Genomic DNA, 23,671 nt, shown 5'->3' on the forward strand with positions numbered 1-23,671 from the left:
ACGTCGAAATAAGATTTAATTATTCAAACAATGTACTAATTTAACTAAAATGAAATTAAATATACGTATTTATACTTACCAATTACAAGTGCCGATTGTAAGTAATATTTTTTTGTTGAGCCTTTGATAATTTTTTGAGATTTTAATGTTTAAGCAGATGGAAGAGGAAATTTCTTTTTAACTGTGTTTAAGAATCTGATAAGGAGAGTGATTTCGTTTTGAAATTTAAGTGGGATTGTTTAGATTTATTAATTTTTTAAAGAGGGTATTATTGTCTTTTGAACAAATGATATGTTTTTGTAATTACAACACATAATAAGGGCAAAAATGACATTTACTCTTCAAAAGGCTCTTTTGGTGAATGGCAAAAAAATTGTGGTCAATGTGAAAAATTGGTCTTTTGACTGGGTGGTTCTTAAAAGTACCCCACGCATATAGAGGGCAATATGTGTGTAATTATATGAGTGGGTGTACATATATTATGTATTTGTATGTATGCATATGTGGATGTGGGTTGTGTTAGCGTACATAAATCAATGTAAATGTAAATGTAAACCTGTGTCAATTCGTGTATACATTTTTATAATAATATAATAAAATATAAATAAAATAAGTTATTAGAACAATATGATGGCTTAAGCTTTAAACCGTGGTTTTTCGATGAAATTCCTAAATAATTGATATGAATTAGATTTTGGCACGTAGATTTCGTGGGTTATTAGGGACATCTCAACTTGCTTTTCGAAAGGTATATTGCTAGGACTCAAGGTAAGTAAACCTTCAATTTTCTTCATAGATATATTACTTTGTTATGTGTTTATATGTTACTTAAATTGGTATTATATGAAATTAATATGTGATTATTGTATTTTGTCTAAATGCTTTTAATGATCATTCGTCACACCAATTCATCCACATGACATTCATGAAATTTCATGAAATAAGAGTTTTTAAATGTTGAGATGAGAATGGATGCCTTCTTTTAAAAGGATATGTACCTCGAACAATGTCTTCATTACGAGGTCTATGTCTATGCTATGAAGGTGTAAGTGAGTAATGGGGAGTGGGTGACTGGCGCACCCAACCAATGTTCAATGATGAATGTTAAATTTTAATGTCAATGTTAATATTATTCGCTTCGCGGTACTACTGGTTTATTCGATCGGGTTCCAAATAACATGGCGTACTGCATTCTGATTGGCTAGGCGATCACTAAGTAAGCTCACACCCTTAATGTTAAGGTTTTTAAAGAAATGAAAGAGAAATAAGATATGTGTCGAGAAATGTTTCTTTTCATTTTATTTTAAAGTGAATCTTGTGCATATTTTAAGTATGCATCATATGCATGGGGTTTGCTTATTGAGCGCTAGCTTATTCCACGTCATTCATCTTAATTTTCCAGGTGATGAGAGCTAGGTGATGCGACGCGACTACTTGAGGCGAGATCGGCTCAATACTATCCCATATTAAATATTCTAGTTCATATTTTAAATTAATCACTTGGACTCTTAATAAATTTCATTACTATTAATAATCTTTTTCGGACCATGTATTTACATCACAAAATTGTTTGACATTTTATTATTTCACAAGTTATGATGTCAGTGAAGTTCATTGGTGTTAAACAATTTTATCTATTTTTCGCATTTATTGATTGATTTATTTAAAAGAAACAGAAGGGGACAACAAATGCTTTGCACTTAAACGTTTAGGGTTTTAGATTTGTCCTCTATTACATTCACAGTCAACGAATTGGCTTTATCATGTGACTCACGGTGAAGATGGTAAAGATAAAGTCTTCGGCATCGATGCTCTCTAGTTCTCAGCTGTCCATTTGTGAGGAAAAGTGTATAGGGTCGAGAGAGATTTGAATGGGGTAGGATGAGAAAGGGTGAGAGAGAGAGAGAGAGAGAGAGAGAGAGAGAGGATTAAAGATAATTTAGGATTTGTGAGTGAGGGAGTGGAATGGGAGTATGTTAATTAATTTAGTTTTATTATATTATTATTAATATTTAAAATTTTAATTATAGTTCATTTTTGGAAGGAAATTTTTTTTTGTAACTTTTAATTACGAATTGAGATTATGAAAACGCTTCGTCCCCGTAATTTTCACTTGTGGAAATTATGTGGAAACGGGGCTTTGAAGTATATAATGCAAAGTTTAGATAGGAAGGTTTTTTAAGCATTCTTCAGGTATCACATTTTATTAATTAAATATTATTTTAATAATGGCGCGCTTTGATATCTGAATTCAATCTTCCAGTATTTTCGAAACCGTTTTCTCTCTCATTCTTCCTCGACTGCACCCACAATCTTCGGTTACTTCATTCCCACTCCGGCTATTTTTACTACATTTTCTTCTAGTTCTTGTATTACTAAAACCGTTATATTCATTATATAACCCATTCTAGTCTCTGGCAGAACGTATTCTTGCAACTGGAGCTTCTGTTGGCGACGTAAAATGGCGAAATTGAAGAGGGCGGAAAGGGCAATTAATGTCGAAGGCTCATCACAAAGAAGTCACAAGAGGAAGGATGAGGAGAGCCCCGAAAAAATCCCATTGAAAAAGCACGCAGTGACCGTGCGTAGAGGATTATCGAAGAAGGTAATTTTGTCCCCCATTTTCTTTTTTCTTTTTTAATTTGAGTGATATATATATGTGTACAAAAATGGTTGGGTAGTATTATTGAAAATCAATTGGAGAAATGTGATTATTACCCTATTCGATTGTATACGTGATTGGAATGGGTTAGGGTTTTTGAATTGAATCCCGTTTGTAATTTCCACTTGATTCTTCTTTTTTAACTTTATGAATAATGTGACCATGATGTGTGAAATGTGACCAATGTTGTTACGAATCTGTGGCTTACTGCCTAGCAATGTGTCCTGCCTGTGACTGACTTGAATGTGATGTGCGAATGTGACCAATGTTGTTATGAATCTGTGGCTTACTGCCTAGTAGTGTGTCTTGCCTGTGAGACTGGAATGTGTTGGGGGCTTTGCTTTTGTAATGTGTTATGAATTTGTGCTTTGGAATGTATTCCTAATCCATTTCGTTGTGAATCTGTGACCATGATGTGGAAATGTGTTATGAATTTGTGGCTTCACTACATAAACTGTTAACAAATATGTTATGCCTTTGAGCTTAAACAGTGTGTTTTGCATGTATTTATAAAATACTTATGAAAGCAAAACGATATAAGTGCCCATGAAATTCATGAAAGCAAAAGACAATTGTAAAATAAAAATACTCAATGGACAATCTCTATCTCATAAATAAAAGCATATACCAAGTTACAATTGTAAGCGAACGATTTCTCATGTTCAATGAAGAAGTTTTAGTTGAAAAAGTAAAGAAAAAAAGACAAGTTCACAGAATAAATTTACATGCAAAGAATACCAAAATGAGGCACGAAGAGAGACATGAAGAACAAAGAAAAAGTTCAATATTTGTTTTAAAAAGTTGTGAATTGACTGAAAATCATTAGTTTCTAGTATAAGTAATCAAAAATGTATTTAAAAATCAATATATCCTAAAATCCCAATAAATTTGTCAACCAATTTTGTTTGATGGGCTTTTATCAGAACTCGGAGAAAGATCAATAGACTTGATTTCATGGTTTATATGAGGAGCAATCTAAATTACAAAAGGGTTGTGTGAATATGTGACTATGATGGGTTGCGTACCTGTGACTATGTTGTGTTGTGTGAATATGTGACTATGATGGGTTGCATACTTGTGACTGTTGTGTGAATTTGTTTTGAATATGTTGTGTTATGTGTGACTGTGTTACAAACGTGTGACCATGATATCTTCTGTATGTGTTATGAATATGTATAATGTGACTATAATTCCACCAAGTTTTCATAAATATGTAGTTTCAGCGAGACTTTATTTATGTCTGTGACCTTGTTAAAATGTGTATGTCAGTGTGATTTTTCATACAAGCATTTAACACGGTGTCTACACTTAATGTAGCTTTGAAAATTCAAAATACCAGAAGAGAGCTGGTTTCTAGGCAAGATTACAACCTCAATCAGTAAGCGTGTTTTAACCACCATTCAGACATCGTTAAGCCAACGACAAAAACTTGTATTGATGGATACATGTTTTGTTCATTTCTTGGATTGCCATAAAATTGTTATATAACCGCAATTGATTCACTACTTCTGCGCAAGTTCATCACCCGAATGACCAAGAAATGTGGTTTTATATATCTGGACAATATGTCCGGTTCTCTATCTCAGAGTTTTGTTTAGTCACGGGGTTGAGGTGTTCTGGGGATAGCGATACACAAGTGTTTGAAAGTAGACAGTCACGGTTAAAGGCAAAATATTTTTCTCAAGTGCATAGTGTAACCCACGAAGATGTAAAGTCCACTTTCATATCTGCTTGCCAAATGCCGGACTTGGATCTCGTTGAAACTCTTCCAGATAATGATGTTGCTATGATTGGGATGCTGTACTTCATCACGGCATATCTATTTCCAAGAGGTTATAAGAAAGTTGTTGACCACTTTCTATTCGTGCTTGTTGAGGATTTCTCTGCAATGAATTAGTTTCCATGGGGCAAGTTATTATTTGAAATTACGTTGAGTGCATTGAAAGACGGGTTGAGTAGGAGGAACTCACATTACAGGCTACGAGGTATGTTGGTATCCTTTCAAGCCTGGATATATGAGACTTTTCTAGCCTTGATGGAGTTGTGGTCGCACAAATATCAAGGATGCATCCCCGCATCAAGAACTGGATTGCAGATGAGCAACCATCGGCTGCTAAGTTGGAAGGACCTGACTGCTTCTCTAATCCTAATGTAAAGTTTCAATAAGCATTATGTACTTAGTAATTATCTGTTGACATTGCATTTCTCTAATCTATATTGTTCTGCAGATTGAGATTTATGACCTGGAATTCTCGAAAACTGAAATGGCCATGCCATACATGAATGGTGTCCAGTATAAGAAGCAAGTTCAATCAAAGTTCTCACCAGACAGCCGCAGAGATAAGACTAAGATAGAAAGGTCAGTTGACTGTGCTAGTACGAATGGGAAGTCAGGTCCATCGATACTCCTGCTAACAGACAGCTGTGTTTGATAAGCTCGTGTTCCCGACTACGATGATGATGATTTTGTTGATCCTTCGCCAATATGGCAGGAAACATCTTCCCTTGGAAAATCCCCAACACAAGATTGCTCGTCAGTTGCTCATCATTCTCCAAAGGAACAACAGGCTCATGAGGCACAATGGGGTGATGTAAGTTGTTATTTTAGTCAGTTGTCAAACAATTATATTGTTGGTAACAGACCACTAGTTTCGGGTCGGGTCACATGTGACGGATTCATTTTGACAGTGAGCAATATATGGTTCTATTTGGTCACAAGTCACATATAAATAGTTTATTTATTTTATCAGGAGATTAAAGAGTTGAGGTCACAAATATCTAAGCTGAAGTCCTATAATGAAGTGTTGAATGTGGAGCTTGATGACATTAAGTCTCAAATGTCATCAGTGAATGCTGAGCAAACGACGAAGATGAATTACATAGTTCAAATGCAATCTAACATAAAAAGTGACTTGATAGATATTAGGACAAATATGCAATTTTTGTCAGAAACGGTATCAGCAATGATTTCCAGTTCCATGGATGAGATTATGAAACGGTTTGGTCATCAAAAAAGTGATCATGGAGTTGGAGGTAAAGATCCTCCAGTTGTTGGAGGATCTGATAAGACCGAGGAGGTAGTTACATTGCATTTCCACATAGTTCAAGAGTTTCATTTGACATTTAAAACATTCTCTCATTTTGTGTACAGGTGAAAACTATGGAACCAAATGTGGACAGGAAAAGAAAGGGCAAACTCGACCCAACTGATGATATTGTTTTGTCGTATACTCTCGAAGCACCATCATTTGACTTGTGGGTTGGATCTACACAACCTGACATTTTACATTCCGAAGACATTCAGAAGCATGTCGATTCTGTTATATCGAATGTGGCCCAGCAATTACAACCATTGATACCGAGGTGTTTATAACTACAGGATTCAGACATCATGTAGTTCACAACTAGTAAATTGTCATAGGTCACAGATCACACTTATATGCTGGATGTTCACATGTCATAGATCATAACTAGTACATGGTTATATGTCACAGTTCATGTACAGCATGCTAAACTAAGATGTGCCTTGTCACAAATTCAAGATTCACAAAATGCATGTACTAGTAAATGGCCATAGGTCACAGGTTACACATATACTTACTAACTATTACACAGTCCAGTTCTAAGGTCACAGTTCATTTCCTGGTAGACTAGAGTTTATATGCTGCATGCTAAATTCAATAAATGTGCATAAAGTAATCTGTGACATGTTATAACATTACGCAGGACACAATTACTACTGAACCAACTTCTGAACTACCGGTTAAATGGGTTTCAAGGCCTGCGAAAATATTGCAGTCTTCATTTGTGGCTGTAGAAGGAAAGTTATTCAAGCACGACGATATTGTTGTTTTTGAAAATTACAAAGGTCGTGTTGATGAAGTTGATAGCACAACATTCATGGTTTGGTTCTAGAGAGGGTACAAACCAAGAACTAAGTACGTTTATTTCGTATCAATTTGCTAATTTATATCAATAATTTGTTGTAACACGATAACTTAGTTTTCCATATTAGTCACAGGAAAGAGTTTAGCGATGAAGATGGTAGAATCAATCCTGCTTTTGTTATTGGTTCACGCCCAGTAGATCATAAGTCTTTGTTCTACCAACTTACAAATTCAGACTCATCTTTGACCAGTTCGGTATGATTACATTACTCTATTCGTATAGGTCACATTTTCATTGCTAATTAGTCACAGAATGTATATATAGATCACATCACATAGTTATTATTTAATGTACACAAATTGCAGTCCATAGTCACAGATTGCTGTCCATAGTTCATAGTCATAGATCATAGATACATGGTTCATATAAATAGGTTACATTCCACATTACTGAGATCTTCCATTTTTATTGAAACAACACATGGATGCATGCTTTTATTACATTCGTCAGGTAGCAAAACTTGGCGACAAAGTGAAGCTTAGAGCCACAACGAATGATTCCTGGTTTTAGAATAAGATCAAAGACTTATAACCTGCTTTTCTGAAGGATCCCAATGTTCTGATGTCAGAGTCTAGCCTTATTAAAGTTGTAATATGTGACAGCCTTTCTTTGAGCACACCTTGGGCTGATGTTAACTACGTGTTCATGTCATTACTACCCACCAACAAAGCTCATTGGATGCTTGGTTTGTTATAATTTAGAAGCCACAGGTTGATAGTTTTCAATTCAGCAGGCAAAGGTTACCGTGATTGGAAAGTTGTAACAGGTATCGAGCCATTTGTGAAAATCTAGGTTGCTCTAATGAATAATATCGGAATATCAAAAAAGGACCCCGATTATATTGAACCCAGTTGCATGGAATTGAAGGTTACAGTTGATGACACCTTACCTCAGTGGCAGACGAATGGGTATGTTTGTGACCCAATATGTGTAACTTTAAAAAAAAAAAATCATTTGTAACATTTTGTCCTGTGTTGTTTTGCAGTCACGATTGCGGAATATTTGTGATCTTATATGCGTTATATATCCTCCGTGAAGGCAAAGAGTCCATTCCACATCCATTTAATGCTAGCAAGTGTAGAATAGACATTGCCACACTGTTGTACAAGTATCGGGAGATGTACGTGAAGAGGTCAAGGCAGCCTATAATGGGGGAAGGGACTGTCATAAAATGAAAGTAGACTGAAATATGTAAATGAAATTGACGCATTAGTTTTGTACATGTTACAAATATTAGTATTTTCTGTCGGATGGAGGTAATTGTATTGAATACTAACTTGTTGCTGTAAGCTTTGATTTGCAATACATGAATGCAACATATTTTTGCTCATAATATCGTATTTGTTACATATTATTGCAATATTTTCCATAACAAAAACATTGCATTTCACAGGTCTTCCATCTCACATATGACACAGGTCACATGATATACAACACAGTACTTGTGACCTGTGTTATATAACACAGGTCACAAGTACACAACATAGGGCATATCTCCATTGGAGACAGCCACATGTTAAACCACACAGGACACAAGTCACATGTTAAACCACCTATCATTTATATTTGATAGAGAATGCAGTCACATATGTCATTTTTTTGAAAAGGTAGTCACATGTCTCACAACTCATGTCACAGGTTGTTATGAGCCACAATTCAATTGAAACAGGTATCCCATCTGACACAGAACACTTGTCTGTTGGAGAAGGTTACGTGTTATGATACATATGTCACATTTTATGGTCCGAATGGAAGAAGTAGTCACATATATATATATATCTCATACAACAAGTCACATCTGGTTATCAAACATCTTCAAAATTCAAACACAGGTCACTGTTTCTTATCATAACTATGTAGATGTCGAAACTCAATTTCACTTGAAAACAAAATGGTCACAGGTATATTTCACTTTGCTATTTCAATGAATGTTTGAAATAAAAGAACATGAGATATCTATAATGTATCTGCATTATCGGTTGAATTCTATTTTTATTTGTGTTACTTTCCTATGTCATTCTAGTTTAATGGAACCACACTTGAGCATCTCCTACGGTTGTGACCTTATCCTCCACAACGACCACATTTCACTATTGGTTTCCCTTCTGTAGATGATCTCCTCCTCTTCTCAGTAGGTCTTCCAGAACTCCTCTTCTGGTTAGGAGCTAACACAATTTTGGCTTGTACTTCTTCAGACACTGTCCATTCATTCTGGTTCCCAACAGGATATATAGAATATTAGTATGCATTCACGTAAGCATCTCTTATGTAATAATAAGAACAATAAGCATATAGATCTTTCCTTGTATTTGCAATTACAGCCAAGACATGTGGACACGGTATCAAATCAACTTGCAGCATCTTGCATGTACATGTACGTTGTTCAATATCAACAACAAAGGTTGACTTTTCATCACTGACAGAAAATACTGACTAGTTGGAGGGAGATACCTGAGAGAATGTAGAAACAGTTGTAATATCATGTCACATTTATTATAAATATGTCACAGACATATTTCTTATGTCACGAGTTAATATATCAGGTCACATGCATTTATATTCATTGCACACGCTTAGGTCCAGGTCACACATGCAAATGGTGCATACAAATATCTTCTGTCACAGATATACAGCTCATGTCACATGCATTTATGGTGAGTCACACACATGAATTTTAGTGTCAGAGTAATAAAGTTACCCTCAAGTGCCTCAACTCTACACTTATTTTCCCCATCTCCTTCTCGTACTTGCTTGACAACTTCGTGAAAGTTCCATGTGCGTCATCTCTATGTTTACAAAATCAAAATTGTAAAGTTTGCCGCAATGATTCTAGCAACGATACAATAGGGTAATTCTTGGTTGTCTTTGTCACAGTATTAACTGATCCTATGATATTCGAAGTCATTTTAGAGTATCTGTTTGCTGGCATATGGATTCGTGATCACTTTTTCAGTCCAACATCTGCCTGCAAACACAAAGCTTATTGATTGATATCATATAACCAACATATGTAACCATTTTTATGTATGTGAATATGTCATCAGATGTAGTACACTACCAGGTAACCAGTAATCTTCTCATTCATTGTGTCCAGTCGTCGCATGTAATATTCAAATTCTTCCAATGTCTAAGCACGGACAGTCGAATTGAATGCTTGTGTAATGTTTTCACAAGATTTCCCATAGTATGATTTCAAGTTTTGCAACAAATGATATGTACAAATACCATGAGAAGTCCCAGGATATACATATTCTATTGCATGTTTTTTACTCATGTTACGGTCTGATACAAAACACAGTCCGTCTCTGTGCCCATAAGCCTTCTTGAAGTTTTCCAAAAACCATCTCCAACATTTATTCTTCTCATTGTCTCCAACTCCAAAAGCAAGAATATATATGTTGTTATTTGCATCTTGTGTACACGCTGTGAAAAGGGTACCTCCATAATGACCATTCAAGTAAGTACCATCAACCACAACTACAGGTCTACAATATTCCCATTCCTGTATTGATGCACCAAGTGCCATAAAGCAATATTTGAACCTATTGTGACTATCCACTTCGAGTTCTGTGACCATGCCTGGATTCTTTTGTTGGAGCATGTAGAAGAAGCTTGGTATTTTACCAAATGATTCAGCTAGATCACCCCTAGTCATTCTCAAAGTTTGTTCGCGAGACCTCCAAGCTTCGAATAATTCAAATAAACCCCGTAAGTATGCAACATATCACTGCATATATCCTTTGAACTATATATAGTACGTGACGATACATATTTATATTTAATGGTAGATGACATAACTGAAGTTGAGACTTGCCTGTGTGACTCCAACACTATATTTGATGGACATGTGTGACTACCAATCTTTCGAACCTTAAATAGATTTGTTTTACCCTACTGTGATGATCTACATATCCAACTACATCCACCATGTGAACATTTCACAACATATTCTTTTTTGTCAAACCTTTCAACCATAAACTCAAACATGTTCTATATGGCGAAAAGGGACAGGCTAAGTTTCAAAATATTCTTATCACGGAAGACCCATCCTTCTTCTACCTCCTCAGCATCAGCTACCGATACAATTGTGACTTCAGTGTCACATATGTGACCCATTGTCTTAATTGATGCTTCGCATATGTCTGATGCCATGTCCTGCAACGTACACAGCTCACCACTGGAATGTGCATTAATTGGCAATATGATAGATGTATCATCAATTTCTGTATCTGTAACATCAATGAATAATGAGTATTTGGCAGGTTCATGTTCCATATCCTTTAGTAGAATGTACGATAGGACATTGTTATCATTCTTTATCTTGATTGGTGGCAAGTCATCATTCAGCACATACTTCAATGAGACTGCTACCTTCATGGGATCCAGATCAAATTCTCTCATAATCGTGTCCACAATCTGTACATAACTGCAGTTGTGGTCCACCAACGCCAATGATGATTGAGACCCATTTATCAAACATATGTGCAAATACACCATTTCTGCAAACTAAAATTAACGTCAATATTGGCCTCAGGATGAAAGTAATATGTATCAAGTCACATTTTCATGATAACTCAGAATTTTGAAAGTAAAAGCAGGACACATACTTATCACATAAAATACAGTACATATGTGCCCAAATTGAATATCACAATGGGTGAAACATCGGTCACATTTTCAAACAAGTCAGTTATCTGCCACTAAATACAAGTCACATACATATCGAATAGCATACATGACACATATACTAATTACAGGTCATATATATATATATATATATATATATATATATATATATATATACACACATATATACAAAGAAGACTTATGTGTCTAAATTGAACGTGATAGAGGTGAAGTGAAGGTCACGTACTTATTACATACAATAGAGGCCACATGTGCTCAAATTGAATAAGACAATGGGTTATATGTATAGTATATGTACATATATGTATATGTATATGTACATATATATGTACATATATATATACATATACATATACATATATGTACATATATATATATATATATATCATATGTACATATATGGCCACATGTGCTCAAATTGAATAAGACAATGGGTGAAACATAGGTCACAGTTCATTTATTACCATTTTCATATTTACGCTTCAAATTCTACCCACTACACACAGTAGACGCACGAGTCACATACATGGAAAGCATGTAATATGTGATTAGAGTACTTGTGACATGTAAATTACAAATTTATGTACATTATGCGACTGCGAAGTTCTTGTCATGTTCAGCGCAATGAATGCAATTTCCAAGCAATTAGTTCGATTATGAGTAGTTTGAGCCAGCGACGATCAGCACTCGTTCGACTACCATTCAATTTTTCGCCCTGAAATTGTGACCGTAAGATCAATTACTTCCTATAACATTCAATTTGTGACTACAACGTTTGAAGCAGATGAACAAAATAATAGGATTTTACCTGAATTGTCTTCTCCGACTGGTATTTTCGATTTCTCGAATTTAGTGGTAATCTGTGACGGGAAGTATTAGAAACAATTAAATCTTCGAATTTGTTACCGAAATTAATCGGCACAGTTACCTCCTTTGTCGTGAAAACTTGAAATCCATCTGAATTTTTAATTTTGGAATGTGGATTTGTATTTGGAGGGAGTCCTGTTATACGGGGAAAGTGATCTTAAACGGAATCTTTATATATATGTGTGTGTGTGTGTTTTTTTTTGGTTAAATACCTGATATTTGAATTTTTAAACTATAAACCTGTCTTTTGACTTGGGTTACACTATACACCTGAGTTGTGATTTTTTCCCTTTTCATTTACCATAAGCCCACCATAAAAAATGACCCACCCACCTGTGAAAAAAAAATTAAAAAAATGCCCAACTATATAAAGAAACTCAGCCCAATTCTCTAGTTAATTTTGATAGGCCCAAGGTAAAAAAAAAAAAAACAATATTTAAAGGGGGAAAATATTTGTAACTACCATCATTTAGGATAATGTTTTCACGTTCATCAGCCTTTAAGAAAACATGCAGAAATTGGGTCACAATTCACAAAATTTAAAAAGAATAAAATAATAAATTTATTATTTATATAAAATAAAGAACGTGGAAAACGGAATTGCTGTCGGATTGATGTCGTTTCTCTCTCTTTTGTTGTGATAAATATAGAGAAATATGGGCAATAATTTGATCTATGTAGTGACATTTAATATGAGTTTCCATAAGACTAGTGAAATAACATGTTGGATTTTGTGACATTCGTTGTATAATCCCTATGTTGTTTGAATATAATTTATTTGTGGCATCTAATTTACCGTCGTGTCTCTATTTGTGTATTTATATTTGTAATATTCATTGTTTATGCTTCTATACGATATGACATGTTTGTATTTATGACTTTTTATCTTTAGAATTGTGAAATGGGTCGATGTTGGTGTATGTCTCGTTCTCGATAGTGGTTTAAATGTGATCAATAATTTATAATTTAAAATTTAAAATTAACTACACACACTGTCCAAAAAGAAGAAGTTAATGTTGGGTTGTGTGTACATATAGTATATTTTGCTATAATAAAAATGATTACTTATAATAAATAAATTTTGATTTTATTTATTTATTGCATTTATTTATTATTGAGCACGCGAATTAAAGTGCCTATGATCATTGGTGAAAATATAAGTTAGGTACTTGCGTTGAGAAGTACAGCAAGACATGACTCATATTTTGATCATAAATAATTCGTTCGCAACCAATGTATAAAGATTGGTAAATTATATTGGATGGTTATAGTGTTCACGGATTCACTATTTATGTTTGTAATTTGTTCTTATAACATAAATAGTTAAATGTGACGCTAGTACACTTGAAGTGTATTAAACGGACCACGTGTCGAGTTTAATTCTATAGTATGATCGTGCGGAGAATTAAATTCCACTTGACTACAGTGTATTTCATCTAATCACTTGATAAAGTTATTTATATCTTTTATGTGATTTTAATGATTCTTTGATTCATCGATAGGGTAAATCAATTAGATTAGTCAAATATCTCGAAAAGTTGGGAACTTGAGAATGAGCGACGTAGAGAACATGAATTCGTGTTGGGAACTGTCACCTTGAAAAATGGGTAGAGTGATTGTTTATGTATTCTCTATTGAACAACTAAAATCTGAGTTTAGTGTTTAGCGACGGTTAAAATTTGACATCTGTGATTAGTTTATAATACCGTTGAAGAAAATAAAACTTAAGTTGGGGAGAATAATTAGAAGGATAAAGCGATCATTTATGCTTGCACATAATTATCTGATCTCGGACGAGATTAGAGGAAAGTATTACCAATCTATTGATTTCTGTAATGTTATGTATTTCAAGAGTTTACTATTTTGTCATTAGTGGAAAAAGCAAAGACTAATAATTATATTGAGTGGTTTATGGTCGACTATAGTAGATCTAATTATTGAACTTTTGATAATATATATCCGATCAAGTTCTTGCAACAGCTCTATGAAATTTAATTGCGGTAATTATAATAGTTTTGAGTTTAATTGTAATTACAATAAAGTTTTGTATTTAATTATAATTATTATGAAAGTTGTAACTTAATTATAATTGTAATTGAAGTAATGGGACTGTACATGTAATTAAATACAAAATTAATTGGTTTTGGACTTTAATTAAAACTAATACTTGAATTTTAATTATAACTTTTATTTGAATGTGGAATTACTATTGTACAACGATTGTAATTATTCTATATCTATAAATAAGATTAGATGGAAACTAGACATCCTATGTGATTGTACAACAACCATAATATATAATTCCATAGTATTCGAATTTAGAGAGAGAGAAAAGGAGAAAAAAATATTTTTCTTGTTTTTATCAATTATCCAGATCAAGAATTGGCATATTGATTTAATTAAAAAACCTGTCCACCCACCAGTGTTTTGGAAGTTTAAAGCATCAAGTTCTTGAAATTAAAAGTTAAAAGTTTCTAATTCAGAATTAATTTAAGAATTGATCATCGAATCGAGGTAAAAGTTCGAATCATTTATTCTTGATATAGCATACATGTAAATGTCCAGATGATCTTATTTATTGAATTAAAAGAATTTTGAATTTCTGAATAATTCCGCTTTCACATTCTAACAGTTAACTCCATGTTTAAAAAATAATAATTTATTTTTTTATTTCTTAAATATTATTCATTATTATTTTATATTTCTTAAATATTATTCTTTTCTTAAAAGACTAGTCTTTACCCGTGCAATGCACGAGTAAGGTTAGTTTGAAGGTGATGTTTGTTTGTTAAATGTATTGAATTCTCATGAATTACATCTTTAACAAAATATTTTTAATGGTAAGATTGAGATGAACTTTCCTTTATTGAGCATGCAGACAGACTAAGTTATATCATTACAGATGAAGCAAGCAAAAGAAGGAGTTCATGTTTTCACTATCTAAGCTCAATGTTCACATACTAAAATAAGTGAATCTCATCTGCATGTGTCCAAATTCTCGCTTATTCCTGCTGCCATTCATCTGTCCTGTGAAGTTGCAAAACCATTGGTTGCCTTGTAACAATAAATAAATTTTACTGCTAGATCCATGTCCTAGGTACAACCTGAACATTCTTTTGAAAACTTTTCACAAAATCTCGCTTCAAAACCATTTAAACAAGAATTGCTTTCTACATTTATGAAGGAAACAATATTAAGATCCTGTTTGGGAGTAATTTTGAGAATTGATTTTTTGACCGTTATAAGAAAAGTAGGGTCCACATGTGAAAAAAAAAGTCAAATATGACGGTTAGAATAGTGAAATAACGATCAAAAAATCAATTTTTGGGGCAAAAAATCACTCCCAAACAAGTTGTAAGTAATACTAACATGGTGAAAATTATTTTATTGACATAATTAGTAAATCCCTATAATATCCCAAAATTCTTTATACAAAATATGATCTAAGTACAATGAATAAACTCAATTACTGAAGTTCAAACCTAAATTATATATATCCATGTGGGAATAACAAATAAAGAAACCTTATGTGTAGGAATGATGAATTAAAAGTAGTCTTTTATGTTTTGTTTGCAATCAATTCAAATTAATAAAGAAAAAGTTATTATTCGTGATTAATAGTACCTGAAGACAAATTGATGAAGATACTCTCTCTCCATAATCATCAACGTTTTTATCTTTAACAATTGTAATTTTTTGGGATCTTTTCAACTGTGTCTCCGGCGAAACCCTTAGCCGCACCGTGTAAAAAAATTCTTATATTTTTTCTATCAAATAGAATCACACTTCACTTTGCACAACACAAAACATAATCCATTTCCCCTCTCTAGTCTCATAAATTATGATTCTCAGAATAAATTATAAGCCCAATTTCTAATTCAAATTTTCATATTCCTAAGACCCAATCTGAATCCCAAATTTAGCATAAAAGAACAACAACCAAATCAAACCTCTATAAAATCCAATTCAACCTTTCCCAATAAAAGTGTAATCTAAATTAAACTACATCCATTCAAGAAACCAAAAACTTATACCACTAAACTACATTAAACCTAAAAAGATAAAATTCAAAGAAATTTAAAATTAGCATAACAGTTAATCGATCAGACACATAGTAATACTTCACTAAAAACGTATGGCCTAAACTAACGAAGTCACAGATATGAAAAAAATAGGGAGCGAGAATCTGACCTCAAGGGAAAAAAGGCTTGAAAAGTGTGAACACTCTGAAAGGTGCAGGTTTGGTTCAAAATTTTCCATCTCTTGAAGTTTTATTCTAAGGGTTTGTTTGGCTAAAATCTGACACACACACTAAACTACATTAAACCTAAAAAGATAAAATTCAAAGAAATTTAAAATTAGCATAACAGTTAATCGATCAGACACATAGTAATACTTCACTAAAAACGTATGGCCTAAACTAACGAAGTCACAGATATGAAAAAAATAGGGAGCGAGAATCTGACCTCAAGGGAAAAAAGGCTTGAAAAGTGTGAACACTCTGAAAGATGCATGTTCGGTTCAAATTTTTCCATCTCTTGAAGTTTTATTCTAAGGGTTTGTTTGGCTAAAATCTGACACACAATTCAATTTCTCCATTTTCTCATCTTATCAACTATCAACCATATCCTATAATTTTATTAGTAGTAATATTTCTTTAAATAATATTTTGTCACATTGTAACTTTTTTTAAAATTGGTGGAGTAGAAACAACGTCATTTTCTATTTTACCTCTAACTTATATGTTTTGAATCTGACATACAGTACTCTTTCTCCATTTTCTCACGTTATCAACTATCGACAATATCCTATAATTTTATTGGTAATAATATTTTTTTAAATAATTTTTACATAAAAGTTATTTTTTATTTTTAAAATATAAAAAGTCACTTATAACTAAAAAGATCATTTCAAGTTATTTAAAATTAAAACGAACTTATTATTGTAAAAGCTACTTATAAGTAAAAAAATTTACTTAAAATTTTTTAAGTAGAAATATTTAGATATATTTAATTTTTTAAATTAAATATTAATAAAAAGATTACACTATCTAAAATATAAAAAGTTACTTATAAGTAAAAAAAAAATTACTTCAAGTATTTAAAAGCAATAAAAAAGCTTATAATTATAAAGCTATTTATAAGTAAAAAATATTAATCTCTCGTTCTATTATAATTGTAAAAGCTACTTGTAATTAAAAAATATATTAACTTAAAATTTTTAAGTATAGATATTTAGATATATTTAGTTTTTTAAATTAAATATTAATAAAAAGATTACACTCCATGCACAGAGTGTTTATCACTGGGTCCATGTGACATTTTTTCTATTTTATCTGCAATTTACATACTTTGAATTTGACAGACAGTACTCTTTTCTCATTTTCTCACGCTATTAAGTATCAACCATATCCTATAATTTTATTAGTAATAATATTTTTTAAATAAATTTTTATATAAAAGTTATTATTTATTTCTAAAACGTAAAAAGCTACTTATAACTAAAAAATCACTCCAAGTTATTTAAAAGTAAAAAGAACTTATAATTGTAAAAGTTACTTATAAGTAAAAAATATTAACTTAAAATTTTTTAAGTATGAATATTTAGATATATTTAATTTTTTAAATGAAATATTAATAAAAAGATAACACTATTTAGAATATAAAAAGTTACTTATAAGTAAAAAAATACTTCAAGTTATTTAAAAGTAATAAAAAACTAATTATAAAAGCTACTTATAAGTAAAAAAATATTAATCTCTCATTCTCTTATAATTACAAAATTACTTATAAGTAAAAAAAATATTAACTTAAAATTTTTTAAGTATAAATATTTAGATATATTTAGTCATTTAAATTAAATATTAATAAAAAATTACAATATCTATAATAAAAAAAGTACTTCAAGTTATTTAAAAGAAATAAAAAAATTTATAATTGTAAAAACTACTTATAAGTAAAAAATATTAATCCCTCATTCTCTTATAATTGCAAAAGTCACTTATAAGTAAAAAAATATAAACTTAAAATTTTTTAAGTATAAATATTTAAATATATTTAGTTTTTTAAATTAAATATTAATAAAAAGATTAGAACATCTAGAATGTAAAATGTTACTTATAAGTAAAAAAATACTTTTAAGTTATTTAAAAATAATAAAAAATTTATAATTGTAAAAGTTACTTATAAGTAAAAAAAATATTAATTACTCATTCTCTTATAATTGCAAAAACTACTTGTAAGTAAAAAAATATTAACTTAAAAAATTTTAAATATAAATATTAAGATATATTCAGTTTTTAAATTAAATATTAATAAAAAATTGCACTATGTAGAATGTAAAAAATTGCTTATAAGTAAAAAAAAAGCAATCCAAGTTATTTAAAAGTAATAAAAAACTTATAATTATAAAAGCTACTTATAAGTAAAAAAAATATTAATAACTCATTCTCTTATAATTATAAAAACTACTTATAAGTAAAAAAATATTAACTTTAAATTTTTTAAGTATAAATATTTAGATATATTTAGTTTTTTAAATTAAATATTAATAAAAATATTACACTATCTAGAATGTAAAAAGTTACATATAAGTAAAAAAATCACTTTAACTTATTTAAAAGTAATAATTTTTTTTTATAATTTCAAAAGCTATTTATAGATAAAAAAAATATTAACTTCAACATTTTCAAGTAAATATTTAGATTTATTTAAATTTTTTAAATTAATTATTAATAAAAAAGTTACTATAAAATAAAAAAACCAAAAAACATAGGAAAACACCGTGCACTTACAATTATAAGTTTTTTTTTATTACTTTTAAATAATTTGAAGTGATTTTTTTACTTATAAGTAACTTTTTACATTTTAGACAGTGTAATCTTTTTATTAATATTTAATTTAAAAAATTAAATATATCTAAATATTTATTCTTAAAAAATTTTAAGTTCTTATTGTTTTTACTTATAAGTAGCTTTTGTAATTATAAGAGAATAAGAGATTAATATTTCTTTTATTTATAAATAGCTTTTACAATTATAATTTTTTTATTACTTTTAAATAATTTGAAGTGATTTTTTACTTATAAGTAACTCTTTTCATTCTAGGTAGTGTAATTTTTTTTATTAATACTTAATTTAAACTCTAAATATTTACTTAAAAATGTTGAAGTTAATATATTTTTTTTTATCTATAAGTAACTTTTACAATTATAAATTTTTTATTACTTTTAAATAATTTGAAGTGATTTTTTAGTTATTAGTAACTTTTTACATTTTAGAAATAAAAAATTACTTTTATGTAAAAAATTATTTAAAAAAATATTATTACTAATAAAATTATAGGATATGGTCGATAGTTGATAACGTGAAAAAATGGAGAAAGAGTACCGTGTGTCAGATTCAAAATATGTAAGTTGCAGATAAAATAGAAAATGATGTCGTTTCTGGAGACCAATTAAAAAAAAGTTACAGCTTGACAAAATATTACGAGTGATAAAATTATAAGATATGGCTAATAGTTGATAGCGTGAGAAAATGTAGAAGGCGTAAGACCAAATCAATTCAATGTGAAAGCCAATGTGACAAAAATGAAAAGTAAACCGACATTTTCTCTTTTAAGGTAATGAGAAATTTAGATATATTTAATTATTTTAAATTAAATATTTATTAATAAAAAATTACTATTAAAAAAAATATTTCACCACTCCGTACACGGAGTGAAATCACTCTGTGCAAAAGGAGCTCATTTTAAAAATTCAAAAGGAGAGAACTCTCATTTTGAAAGGAGAGACCATCTCTCCGTCCACGGAGGATTTTTATATTTATATATATGGAGGGATAATTTTGTTCATATGATACTTTGATATAAAATTCTTTTATGGTAAAATTTAATTTGTTCAATTTTAATTAATTAAATAATATTTATATGTTATTTATTTAATTTTTGTAACTTTCTCTTAATTTATTTGTTTATTTTGTTTTAATAAAATAATCTTTATACATTCTTTATGATAGAACGATATTCGTTAAATTTGAATTAAATAATATTTATTTTTTAAATCGTTTTAATTTAATTTAAAAACTTTATAATACTTTTTTTTCTATTTTAATCTGTAATTTATATTTAATTTCGTTTATTTATTATATAATATATAGTATAGTATTGATTTTAATCAAGTGAAGAAGTGTGTGAAAATGAAGAAATATTGTAGTGGAGGTGATATCGCAATGAAACGACGTGTGAAAATGGTGAAATGACGTTTGAAAAGAATGTTACAGTGTGATTGAATAGAATAATTTACTATTGTCAAACCAATTTCAAATCGATTTCATGTGAAAATCTATGTGACAAAAATGAATAGTAACTTCACATTCTGTCTTTTAAGATAAGGAGGTATGTATCTTAAAATAATTGTTCACCTGTATTAATAGTCAGAGAAATTTAGAAGGAATCACCATAAGAAATGAATTTTAAGAAAAATACTTCTTTTTGCACAGAAACAAAAGTTACAAAAAAATATCGAACAAAAAGAATATTTATTCTGCCTGAAATAGTTGACATGGATTTAATTGGTACGGCTTTGTTTTTTCATTTTTTTTAAAATTCATGTGAGCTTATAAGTTAAAACAAAAGTATAATCATGATTAAGATAAAAAAAGAAAAAAAAAACTTAATAGTTGAATGAACGGAAATCCATCAAGCGATCAACGTCTAGGAAAGTTACCATTTTTACATTGGGGGTAACTGCGTCAAATTTCTTCCAACTTTTGTCTTTATTGTGAAATATTTCATATCCTTTTATTTTGATGGAAAACCCCCTTAAATGACTCAAACTCCGTGGAATACCCCATGCCGTTCAATTTGTTAGTTTAAACGGTTAATGCACTAAAGAGGGCCAAATTAAAAAATGAATAGTCGTGATATCAAACCTTTCAATTTATTACATATTATACTTAAATTTTTTATTCTACAAGGTTTGGACCATCTAGAGGGTTTTCAACCAAAATGAAAGTATACGGTATTCCACAATAAAGACAATGGTCACAAAATTTTGCTCCAATTATATTTCACAACTTTACTAGTGAAGTGAGTGAAAAACAGTTCATTATCAGTAAACACTAAACAGCGCTGCAAAATTCAAAGGCCAGAGATACTGCTGCCTAGCGAACATGGTGGGTTGGTGGGATGGTGGGGACCAAATTGCTATAAAAACCATAAATTTGGGACCATAGTATAAATTCCGCCAAAAGGACTTGACAGAAAATGTAGGCTTAAAAATCTTGAAATGACCAATAGGGTTTAGCAGAGGTTCTAATTCCTTCTTATACAACCCCTTATCTGCAGCTCTACACACACATACGCAAGAATATCAATCACTCTGGCTTCCACAACTCCCTTTTCTCCGAGCCCCAGAGCTCAGTTCAGCCTCCCCTCTTCTTCTCATTCTTCCTCTTCATGGAAACGCCACAAAAATCCGAACTTTCTTTCAATTTCACCCTCAGAGCTTCCCATATTCTGTCAAAATCCCGATCTTTCCTCTTACTCTTTCCCTCACACCCTCAAACTCCCTACCCTTCGTAATGCCGCCCCTCTTCTTGTACCCCCTTTATCTGACTCTGCCGATGATAATTATGTGGAATCCCACCAAAATTTATCGAATTTGCAGCTAATCACAAATTTGACTAAGGAATCGAGTAAAAGAGTTTTCATCCAAGACCCACCATGGGTTTCCTCGCTTTTCATGAAAAGTCTGCTCATTCGAAGCAGAAATAAATGTGGGGTCAAAATAGAACATAAAGAAATGGAGAGGCGCAAATATTATTTACTAAGGAGGAGGCAGATTAAGGCGGAGACTGAGGCATGGGAGAATATGGTGGAGGAGTATAAAGAATTGGAGAGGGAAATGTGTGAGAAAAAATTGGCGCCGAATTTGCCTTATGTCAAGAAATTGATCTTGGGGTGGTTTGAGCCGTTGAGGGCAGCTATTGAGAAGGAACAAAAGTCCCGGAGGTCAAAGAAACATAAGACAGCTTTTTCGCCTTTTATTGATGCTTTGCCCGCAGATAAAATGGCCGTCATTGTTATGCATAAGATAATGGGGTTATTGATGATGGGGGGTAAGGATGATAGGTGCGTGCGTGTGGTGGAGGCTGCTATTCAAATTGGGGTAGCAATTGAGCATGAAGTGAGTATCTAATGTTTGGTATTTTAGGCAATTATGATTGTTTAAACTAACAATATATAAAAATTTATACATTCTTTATGATAGAACGACATTCGTTAAATTTGAATTAAATAATATTTATTTTTTAAATCATTTTAATTTGATTTAAAAACTTTATAATACTTTTTTTTTCTATTTTTATCTGCAATTTATATTTAATTTCGTTTATTTATTATATAATATATAGTATAGTATTGGTTTTAATCAAGTGAAGTAATGTGTGAAAATGGAGAAATTTTGTAGTGGAGGTGACATCGTAATGAAACGACGTTTAAAAATGGTGAAATGACGTGTGAAAAGAATGTTACAGTGTGATTGAATAGAATAATTTACTGTTGCCAAACCAATTTCAAACCGATTTTATGTGAAAATCTATGTGACAAAAATGAATAGTAAACTTCACATTCTCTCTTTTAAGATAAGGAGGTATATATATTAAAATAATTGTTCACCTGTATTAATAGTCAGAGAAATTTAGAAGGAATCACCATAAGAAATGAATTTTAAGAAAAATACTTCTTTTTGCACAGAAACAAAAGTTACAAAAAAATATCGAACAAAAAGAATATTTATTCTGCCTGAAATAGTTGACATGGATTTAATTGGTACGGCTTTGTTTTTTCATTTTTTTTAAAATTCATGTGAGCTTATAAGTTAAAACAAAAGTATAATCATGATTAAGATAAAAAAAGAAAAAAAAAACTTAATAGTTGAATGAACGGAAATCCATCAAGCGATCAACGTCTAGGAAAGTTACCATTTTTACATTGGGGGTAACTGCGTCAAATTTCTTCCAACTTTTGTCTTTATTGTGAAATATTTCATATCCTTTTATTTTGATGGAAAACCCCCTTAAATGACTCAAACTCCGTGGAATACCCCATGCCGTTCAATTTGTTAGTTTAAACGGTTAATGCACTAAAGAGGGCCAAATTAAAAAATGAATAGTCGTGATATCAAACCTTTCAATTTATTACATATTATACTTAAATTTTTTATTCTACAAGGTTTGGACCATCTAGAGGGTTTTCAACCAAAATGAAAGTATACGGTATTCCACAATAAAGACAATGGTCACAAAATTTTGCTCCAATTATATTTCACAACTTTACTAGTGAAGTGAGTGAAAAACAGTTCATTATCAGTAAACACTAAACAGCGCTGCAAAATTCAAAGGCCAGAGATACTGCTGCCTAGCGAACATGGTGGGTTGGTGGGATGGTGGGGACCAAATTGCTATAAAAACCATAAATTTGGGACCATAGTATAAATTCCGCCAAAAGGACTTGACAGAAAATGTAGGCTTAAAAATCTTGAAATGAC

This window comes from Olea europaea, unplaced genomic scaffold (assembly GCF_002742605.1).
Source record: "Olea europaea var. sylvestris unplaced genomic scaffold, O_europaea_v1 scaffold2306, whole genome shotgun sequence".
NCBI lineage: Eukaryota > Viridiplantae > Streptophyta > Magnoliopsida > Lamiales > Oleaceae > Olea > Olea europaea.